Source organism: Triticum urartu, chromosome 5, assembly GCF_003073215.2.
Source record: "Triticum urartu cultivar G1812 chromosome 5, Tu2.1, whole genome shotgun sequence".
In the NCBI taxonomy this organism is placed as follows: domain Eukaryota; kingdom Viridiplantae; phylum Streptophyta; class Magnoliopsida; order Poales; family Poaceae; genus Triticum; species Triticum urartu.
Window position 1 is genome coordinate 166,851,303 of NC_053026.1, and position 10,387 is coordinate 166,861,689.

The following is a 10,387-nucleotide window of genomic DNA, read 5'->3' on the forward strand; positions in this document are numbered from 1 at the left end:
CAAGTTCCGGCCCAAAGTAAGGTTTTCGGACATGGGACAGAGGGAGCAAGATGGTATGAGAGCGAGCGAAGTCTCGTACGCTCAAGTTTCATATGGAGGCACAGAGTGGGGAAAACTTATCTGATGTTGCAACTCCCGGCAACCTTGGCTTGTTGTGATCGGATCCTTAGACCTGCAGCCCCCGGCAACCTTGGCTTGTCGGGGTCGGGGCGTCGGATTGTTCTCTTTCTTCCAAAATAGCTCAGCAGAAATGTCCACGCACCCCGCGAACCAAAAATGACAGGAAGGAACAGAGAGATGCATACTCGACCTCTATGCTAAGGGTTAGTCGCTGCCAAGCACTATCAACCCTAACACAGAGAGAGACTCAACCTAGCATGCGTGTTAAAACTTAGGGCGCCGGCGCTTCATTTATTTATGCTCAGGGTCTGCGCCTGGCTTTGTACAAAGGGTTACTTGCCTTGCCGGCAAGGCTTGCACAAAAGGTGGTTTGCCGGGGAGCCCGGCAACCGTGCCTTATGGGTAAAACTTGTGAAGATGTTCCATGTTCCATGAGTTGCTCACTAGAATACCATCTTCGGTCTCCAGGTGGACTGCGCCGGGCCTGGTGACTCGTATTACCCGATAAGGGCCTTCCCACTTTGGCGCCAACTTGTTGGAATTCTTGGCCGACTGAACGTACCTAAGAACAAGGTCGCCTTCCTCAAAACTTCGGGCACGAACCTTGCGGCTATGGTAGCGGCGCAAGGCTTGCTGGTAGCGTGGTGCTCGCACAGCCGCCCGAAGATGATCTTCCTCAAGAAGCGTTGCGTCATCTTGCCGCAACTGCTCTTGCTCAAGCTCATCATAAGCGAGCACTTGAGGTGACCCATGCGTGAGTTCCATGGGGAAAACTGCTTATGCCCCGTAAATGAGGGAGAAAGGGGTCTGGCCGGTGGCTCGATTTGGTGTCGATCTGGTTGACCAAAGAACCGCTGGCAATTCATCAATCCAGCGTCGTCCGCACATGTGTAGCCTGTCAAAAGTTCTTGTCCAGAGGCCTCAAAATACTTCAGCATTTGCCCTCTCAGCCTGGCTGTTGCTTCATGGGTGTGTAACAGAAGCAAAATAGACCTTGCTACTGAGGTCCTGGCTGTACTACATGAAGGTGCGGCTTGTGAACTACGTGCTGTTGTCGGTGATGACTCTATTTGGCACACCAAAATGGCAGACTAGTCCCTTGAAGAATTTGACGGCCGACTGTGTTGTCACCTTTCTCACTGCCTCCACCTCCGGCCACTTTGTGAACTTGTCAATTGCGACGTACAAGTACTCAAAGCCCCCGACAACACGGGGAAAGGGGCCCAGTATGTCGAGCCCCCAGACCGAGAATGGCCAGGAAAGAGGGATTGTCTGGAGAGCTTGAGCTGGTTGATGATGCTTCTTTGAATGGAACTGGCACGCTTCACACTTGGTTACTAAGGCCGTTGCATCCTGGAGGGCAGTGGGCCAGAAGAAACATTGCCGGAATGCCTTGCCAGCAAGGGCCCTTGACCCTATGTGGGAGCCACATATGCCTCCGTGGATCTCTTCCAACAGCTCCAGTCCTTCCTTCCAGGGAATGCACTTCAATTTCACACGTTTTGGCCTTTTTCTGTACAGAACGTCGTCGACAAACTGATACATGATAGGTCGACGGACTACTTTCTCCGCCTCTTCCTGCTCCTCAGGAAGTTCCCTGTTTGGAGGAATCGGGCGGTATGTTGTGCCCATGCCGGAGCATGAGGCTCGACGACAAGGGCTAAAGGCGTTTCCTCTGGCATGGGAGCGGCTGTCTCTATGGCCAGGGCTTGACGCCCTGCCGAAGTCTGTTGCCCCATGGCAGGCCCAGTGTCCACGGCAACATCTTTTTCGGCGGCTCCTGGGAGCTCGGCGGGAAAGTACTTGCCGGGGCCTAATTTCCTTTGCTTGTTCTGCCATGTCGATGGTTCAACGGATGGTTGAGTTAATCAAAGCACAAAAGTACCTGGTTCCACAGGCAATTTGAAGGCAGCGTGTTTCGACAAGTAGTCGGCGATGTCGTTCTCCACCCGGGGAACATGCTCCGCTTGTATACCGTCAAAACACTCTTCCAGCTTCCTCACTTCATCTATGTAGGCCTCCATCAATGGGCTTTGATAATCTTTGTTAACTTGCTTGACGACAAGCTATGAATCACCCCTCACGTTGATCTTCCTGATTCCGAGGTCTGCCATGTTCCTTAGACCGGCAAGTAACCCCTCGTATTCAGCAGTGTTGTTTGTTGACATCTCCCTGGAAAGTGCATCTGGACTACATACTTGAGGTGCTCTCCGGTGGGTGCGATGAGCAGCACACCAGCACCGGCGCCTTGCAGCGAGAAAGCCCCGTCAAAGTACATAATCCAGTCGCGACTTGTTACCTTGCCAGGGAGAGTGGTCTCCTGAATCTCTTCGTCGAGCGTTGAGGTCCATTCCGCAATGAACTCTGCCAAGACTCTACTCTGAATTGTCGAAGTGCTTTCAAACTTCAAACCAAATCTCGATAGTTCCAAATCCCATTCCACAATCCTCCCGGTTGCGTCTGGGTTATGCAATATCCTTTGCAACAGGAAGCGGGTGACGACGATGATTTCGTGTGCTTGGAAGTAATGACGCAGCTTCCTCGAGGCCATAAGGAGGCCGAAGAGCAATTTCTGCACACCAGAGTACCTTGACCTAGCCCCTGCAAGAGGGGGCTAACAAAGTAAACTGGGTGCTGCATCATCTTCTTCTTCTGCACTATTTCATTTGGTTGCGTCGCTTCTGCTTCGCCAGAGCTGGACTCTGCCGGGGGCCTTGCCTTACCGGCGCCAGGCCCTGTCGGGGGGAGCTCTGGTTTTCCATCCGCCAGCCCTGCCGTTGTCATTGCCTCTTCGTCGACCTCCCTCTATGCCACTAGCGCGGCGCTGACCACTTGGTTCGTTGCCGCTAGATATAACAGCAACGGTTCTTGTGGTTTAGGCGCAACCAGTATTGGCATAGAGGAGAGGTACTTCTTCAAATCCTGCAGGGCCGCCTCGGCCTCTGGGGTCCATTCCATTGGGCATGCCTTTTTCAAGATTTTGAAAAAAGGAAGGGCACGTTCAGCAGACTTGGAGATGAATCTGCTCATGGCGGCAACGCAGCCAGCGAGCCGGCGTACATCCTTGATCCACCTACGTGCCGATCTGCTCAATGGCCTTGATCTTGTTTGGATTCGTCTTGATCCCACGTTGTGACACAAAGAACCCGAGAAGTTTGCCAGACAGAACACCGACGACACACTTCTCAGGATTTAGCTTGAGGTTGATCTTGCGCAAATTTGCAAACGTCTCTTCTAAATCTTGTACGAGTGTTGCCCTGTCCTTGGTTTTGACCACTATGTCATCCATATAAGCTTCCATATTTCTATGTAGCTAGGGCTCAAAACCAATTTGGACTGCTCTTAAAAACGTTGAGCCAGCACTCTTCAACCCGAAAGGCATTCGTAAAAAACAATGCATACCACATGAGGTGATGAATGTTGTCTTCTCTTCATCTTCTCTCGTCATGAAGATCTGGTGGTATCCTGAGTAGGCGTCAAGGAATGATGACAAGTCGCACCCGGCCGTGGAGTCAACAATCTGGTCAATGCGCACCAACGGGAAAGGGTCCTTTGGACAAGCCTTATTGATATCTGTGTAATCAATACACAGCCTCCACTTCCCATTTGCCTTGCGCACCACCACCGGATTGGCCAACCATGTCGGATGAAGTACTCCCCTCACCAAGCCTGCCGCTTCTAACTTCCTAATCTCCTCCATGATGAACACCTGCCGTTCCAAAGCTTTCTTCCTGACCTTCTACTTGACGAGTCGCGCATGAGGACAGACAGCAAGATGGTGCTCAATCACCTCCCTGGGAACGCCAGAGATGTCGGATGCTTGCCATGCAAACACATCAACATTCGCCCGCAGGAAGGTGACGAGCGCGCCTTCCTATTTGCTGTCAAGGGAGGAGCTTATGGTGAAAGCCCCTCCCGTGCCATCCTCCTTGACGAACACCTTCTTGGTCTCTTGTGGTGTAGCTCTGGATTTCTTTCTCTTGTCGGTGGAGCTATCTGGCACGTCCTCGACGGGAGCACAGCACTCCGAAGAGGTGCGCTTGCCGGAGTGAGTGCGAGAGGTCTTGCCGGTCTTCTTCCCTCCCGGGGCGTTGGCGGCAGGAGCAAGTGCCTTGGCGACAGTCGCTACAACTGCCTCCCGGTAGAGTTGGTCAGCGCAGATCAGCGCATCCTTCTTGTCGGAGGGGGCGGTGATGATAGTCATCGGCCCAGGCATCTTCAGTGTGTTGTAGGCGTAATGTGAGGCCGCCATGAACTTGGCTAGTGTTGGGCGGATGAGGATCCCGTTGTACGGCAAGGGGATCTCGGCTACATCGAAAACAATCCTCTATGTCATGTGGTTTAACTCGCCTCCAAACGTCACGAGCAGCGTGACCTTACCCTTCGGCTGACTCCTTCCCGAGTTGACCCCTTGAAATGTGCCCGTCTCTCCGAGGTCTCCATCAGGAATCTGCAGCCTTTTGATCACAACATGCGAGATCAAGGCCCCACCATCAACTAGCATTTTTGTCACCTTGAGGTTGCATATTGCTGGCGAAACCAACAACGGCAAACACCAGACCGCAGTTGTGCAATCAGGGTGGTCCTCGGTGTCAAAAATGATAGGCGTGATGGACCACTTCGGTGGCTTTCGAGCATCGAATGATGGTTCCGCTGTTGTGATCTCACGCGCCCACTGCTTGAGCTGGCGGTGAGAGGTGTGCAGCGAGGCGCCACCGTCAACACACATGGCCTCCGTAGCTTTCTGTAACTCATGCTCGCCGGACTCGTCGTCCTCGTCATGACCATCGTCTTCCTGCTTCTTGTTGCGGCCCCGGGCGGGCCTCTCTTGCTGGTTATCCTTGCCTCGGCGACCTCCTTGGCCGCCACGCTTCTTGCCGGATCTTTCGGCACCATCCTGACCCTTCTCCTTGTCCGCCTCTCAAACTCAGCTTTTTGCTTCTCAGCAAGCAACTCAACTTGTTGGCAATTCTTGAGGTCGTGGCCCTTCGTGCGGTGGATCTTGCCGTACTGCTTGTCGGAGCCTCCTGGCAAGCGGCGCACCCGGAAATTTCCTTGCTGGGGTCGTCTTCCTTGGCCTTCTTGGCAGCGCCGGTGTCCTCGGATCCCTCGACGGCAAGCGCGGTCTTGCCCTTGCGCTTCCTGTTGCGGCGCCGGCCCTTCTTCGTCCGGACGGCTGTGTCTTCGTCTGTGGAGTCGGTTTCTGCACCGGCGTCCTCGTCGGGGTACTTCCTCCCCTCTTCAGCTCGAGCACACCTATCGGCTAGAACATAAAGTTCGGCCACATCTTTGACCTTGTTTATCGCCAACTCTTCACGCATCTTGCGGTTGCGCACATTATGATGGAATGCGCTGATCATGGCGGCGGGATGAACATCTGGGATGTTGTACTGCACCCGGCTGAACCTGTGTATGTACTTCCGCAGGTTTTCACCTTCCTTCTAGGGGATGATATGAAAATTGCTTGCCTGGCCATGAGCTTGGTGGCCTCCAGTGAAGGCGCCAACGAACTCATGACACAAATCCGACCAAGAAGAAATGGAATCCGCCGGCAAGTGCATCAACCATGACATGACATTGGTTTAAGTGCCAACGGGAAGTAATTGGCAAGCACCTTGTCGTTGCGAGCTCTAGCAGCTTGCATCACGATGGTGTAGATGCTGAGGAACTCCGACGGGTGGGTCTTGCCGCTGTACTTCTCGCTAACGTCGGGCTTGAACGTGCGGTGGGAGGGCCACTGGAACTGCCGCAACTCACGAGTAAAGGCTGGGCAACCCACCTCGTAGGATAGGCCACCAGACCTCCCGGTAGTGGGTGGTCCATAGTGGGCCCCGCCCGCCTATCTGACTGGTGGCGTGCTTCGCACCAGCGCTTGATGGTGGTTCGAGCGTCTTCATGGGCTCGCTCTCGAAGAACTTGGCGCTGATCGCGGTGGTTCCGTGGGTCAGACGATGCTATGGAAATGCTATCACAAGCGTCATAACAACGGACCGACACCCACGGTGGCTGGCGTGGGGGAGGAGAGTGCGCCATGGCCGCGGCACCTCCGGTCCTTCCACTACTGGCATGCGGTGGCTCGACGGAGCATCAGCCTGAGGGCCCCACTGGTCGCGGCTCATCTTTGTTGGCAACGCCGACGAGGCTCCGGATGGTGGCTCTCCACTCGTCGAGCTTTTCCGCGGCAGGAGGAAAGTCGAGGAGCAACTGCACGCGCGCCAAAGCTTCTGCTGGCGTGGGTGGCGGCGAAAGCTGCATGGACCGTGACGTGCTCAGACTTCTAACCACGTTAGAAGGAGCTCTGTCATGGCCTTGCGGCTGTGCGCCATTTTCGACAGTGCCTCGGCGTGCATGCTGGCCTTCTACGTCCCGCGAATGAGTCACATGACTCTTCCCACGTCGGCACCCGGGGTCACCAGCGTGGTGACGCTGCTCGTCGCGCACAACCTGGGAAGAGCGCGTCATGGGCGGCGGCGTAGGCGTCTTGGAAGTTGCCGCGCCGCCTATGGGTGGCATGACGCCGCCCTTGGGGGGCCCTGCGCCGCCTGTGGGGGCCCCGGCATATCCTCACAAATACCGACACGTATAGCAGTTGATTTATCAGCCATTTGCAAAGATATTTCAGTAGGTGTTAACTTATTCAAATCAAGTCTACGATATAAAGAGAGAGGCATAACACTAACACCGGCTCCAAGATCACATAAAGCAGTTTTAACATAGTTTCTTTTAATGGAGCATGGTATAGTTGGTACTCCTGGATCTCCAAGTTTCTTTGGTATTCCACCCTTAAAAGTATAATTAGCAAGCATGGTGGAAATTTCAGCTTCCGGTATCTTTCTTTTATTTGTAACAATATCCTTCATATACTTAGCATAAGGATTCATTTTAAGCATATCGGTCAAACGCATACGCAAAAAGATAGGTCTAATTATTTCACCAAAGCGCTCAAAATCCTCATCATCCCTTTTCTTGGATGGTTTAGGAGGAAAGGGCATGGGTTTCTGAACCCATGGTTCTCTTTCTTTACCATGCTTCCTAGCAACATAGTCTCTCTTATCATAACGTTGATTCTTTGATTGTGGGTTATCAAGATCAGCAACAGGTTCAATTTCTACATCATTATTATTACTAGGTTGAGCATCAACATGAACATCATCATTAACATTATCACTAGGTTCATGTTCATTACCAGATTGTGTTTCAGCATCAGAAATAGAAATATCATTGGGATTCTCAGGTGTGTCAATAACAGGTTCACTAGAAGCATGCAAAGTCCTATCATTTTTATTTTTCTTCCTTTTAGAAGCACTAGGTACATCTACATTATCTCTCTGAGAATCTTGCTCAATTCTCTTAGGGTAGCCTTCAGGATACAAAGGTTCCTGAGTCATTTTACCACCTCTAGTCATAACTCTAATAGCATTATCATTCTTCTTATTATTTAATTTTTTGAGCAAATCATTCTGAGCTTTAAGTACTTGTTCTACTTGAGTGGTAACCATAGAAGCATGTTTACTAATAAGTTTAAGTTCACCTTTAACATTAGCCATATAATCACCCAAGTGTTCAAGCATATCAGCATTGTGTTTCAATTGTCTACCAACATAAGCATTGAAGTTTTCTTATTTAACCATAAAGTCATCAAACTCATCCAAGCATGGGCTAGCAAACTTAGTAAATGGGATTTCACATTTATCGAATCTATAGAGAGAATTTACCTTTACTACATGTGTCGGGTTATCAAGACCATGTGTTTCTTCAACGGGCGGCAAATTAAGACCATGTATTTCTTCAATAGGTAACATCTTCAGTTTTAAGACCTTTTTCTTTCATAGATTTCTTTGCCTCTTGCATATCTTCAAGACTGAGAAATAGAATACCCCTTTTCTTCGGAGTTGGCTTAGGAGTTGGTTCAGGAAGTGTCCAATTATTTTCATTGGGCAACACATTATTCAATAGAATTTCAGCTTGATCAACTGTTCTTTCCCTGAAAACACAACCAGCACAACTATCCAGGTGGTCTCTGGAAGCATCGGTTAGTCCATTATAAAAGATATCAACTATTTCATTTTTCTTTAGAGGATGATCAGGCAAAGCATTAAGTAATTGGAGAAGCCTCCACCAAGCTTGTGGGAGACTCTCTTCTTCAATTTGCACAAAATTATATATTTCCCTTAAAGTAGCTTCTTTCTTATGAGCGGGGAAATATTTGGCGGAGAAGTAGTAAATCATATCCTGGGGACTACCCACACAACCAGGATCAAGAGAATTAAACCATATCTTAGCATCACCCTTTAATGAGAACGGAAATAATTTAAGGATATAATAGTAGCGAGTTTTCTCATCATTAGTGAACAGGGTAGCTATATCATTTAATTTAGTAAGATGTGCCTTTCAGATTCATAGCCATAGAAAGGATCAGATTCAACCAAAGTAATTAACTCAGGATCGACAGAGAAATCATAATCCTTATCAGTAATAAAGATAGGTGAAGTAGCATAAGCAGGATCATATTTCATTCTAGCATTTAGAGATTTTTCTTTCAGCTTAGCTAATAATTTCTTAAGATCACTTCTATCATTGCAGGCAAGAAAGTCTCTAGCAGTTTCTTCATCCATAACATAACCCTCAGGGACAACAGGAAATTCATATCTAGGGGGAGAATCTTCATCATCACTTTCATCAATATTATCAGTTTCAATAATTTCATTGTCTCTAGCCCTACCAAGTTGTTCATCAAGAAATTCACCTAGTGGCACAGTAGTATCAAGCATAGAAGTAGTTTCATCATAAGTATCATGCATAGCAGAAGTGGCATCATCAATAACATGCGACATATCAGAATTAATAGCAGAAGCAGGTTTAGGTGTCGCAAGCTTACTCAAAACAGAAGGTGAATCAAGTGTAGAGCTAAATGGCAGTTCCTTACCTCCCCTCGTAGTTGAGGGAAAAATCCTAGTTCTTTCGTCTTTCAAGTTCCTCATAGTGACCAGCAGGGATAAATCCCAAGTGACTCAAAGAATAGAGCTATGCTCCCCGGCAATGGCGCCAGAAAATGGTCTCGATAACCCATAAGTATAGGGGATCGCAACAGTTTTTGAGGGTAGAGTATTCAACCCAAATTTATTGATTCGACACAAGGGGAGCCAAAGAATATTCTCAAGTATTAGCAGCTGAGTTGTCAATTCAACCACACCTGGAAACTTAATATCTGCAGCAAAGTATTTAGTAGCAAAGTAATATGATAGTAGTGGTAACGGTAGCAAAAGTAATTTTTTTCGGTTTTGTAGTGATTGTAACAATAGCAATGGAAAAGTAAATAAGCGAAGAACAATATATGAAAAGCTCGTAGGCATTGGATCGGTGATGGAGAATTATGTCAGATGCGATTATTCATGCAAAAATTATAACATAGGGTGACACAGAACTATCTCCAATTCATCAATGTAATGTAGGCATGTATTCCGAATATAGTCATACATGCTTATGGAAAAGAACTTGCATGCCATCTTTTGTCCTACCCTCCCGAGGCAGCGGGGTCCTATTGGAAACTAAGGGATATCAATGTCTCCTTTTAATAGAGTACCGGACCAAAGCATTAACACATAGTGAATACATGAACTCCTCAAACTACGGTCATCACCGGTAATGGTCCCGATTATTGTCACTTCGGGGTTAACGGAACATAACACATAATAGGTGACTATAAACTTGCAAGATAGGATCAAGAACTCACATATATTCATGAAAATATAATAGGTTCAGATCTGAAATCATGGCACTCGGGCCCTAGTGACAAGCATTAAGCATAGCAAAGTCATAGCAACATCAATCTCAGAACATAATGGATACTAGGGATCAAACCCTAACAAAACTAACTCGATTACATGATAAATCTCATCCAACCCATCACCGTCCAGCAAGCCTATGATGGAACTACTCACGCACGGTGGTGAGCATCATGAAATTGGTGATGGAGGAAGGTTGATGATGACGATGGCGACGGATTCCCCTCTCCAGAGCCCCGAACGGACTCCAGATCAGCCCTCCCGAGAGAGTTTAGGGCCTGGCGGCGGCTCCGTATCGTAAAACGCAATGAGTCCTTCTCTATGATTTTTTCTCCCCGAACACGAATATGTAGAGTTGGAGTTGAGGTCGGTGGAGCACCAGGGGGCCCACGAGGCAGGGGGCGCGCCCCCACCCTCGCTGACAGGGTGTGGGCCCCCTGGCCTTGATTCTTTCACCAGTATTTTTTATTAATTCCAAAAAT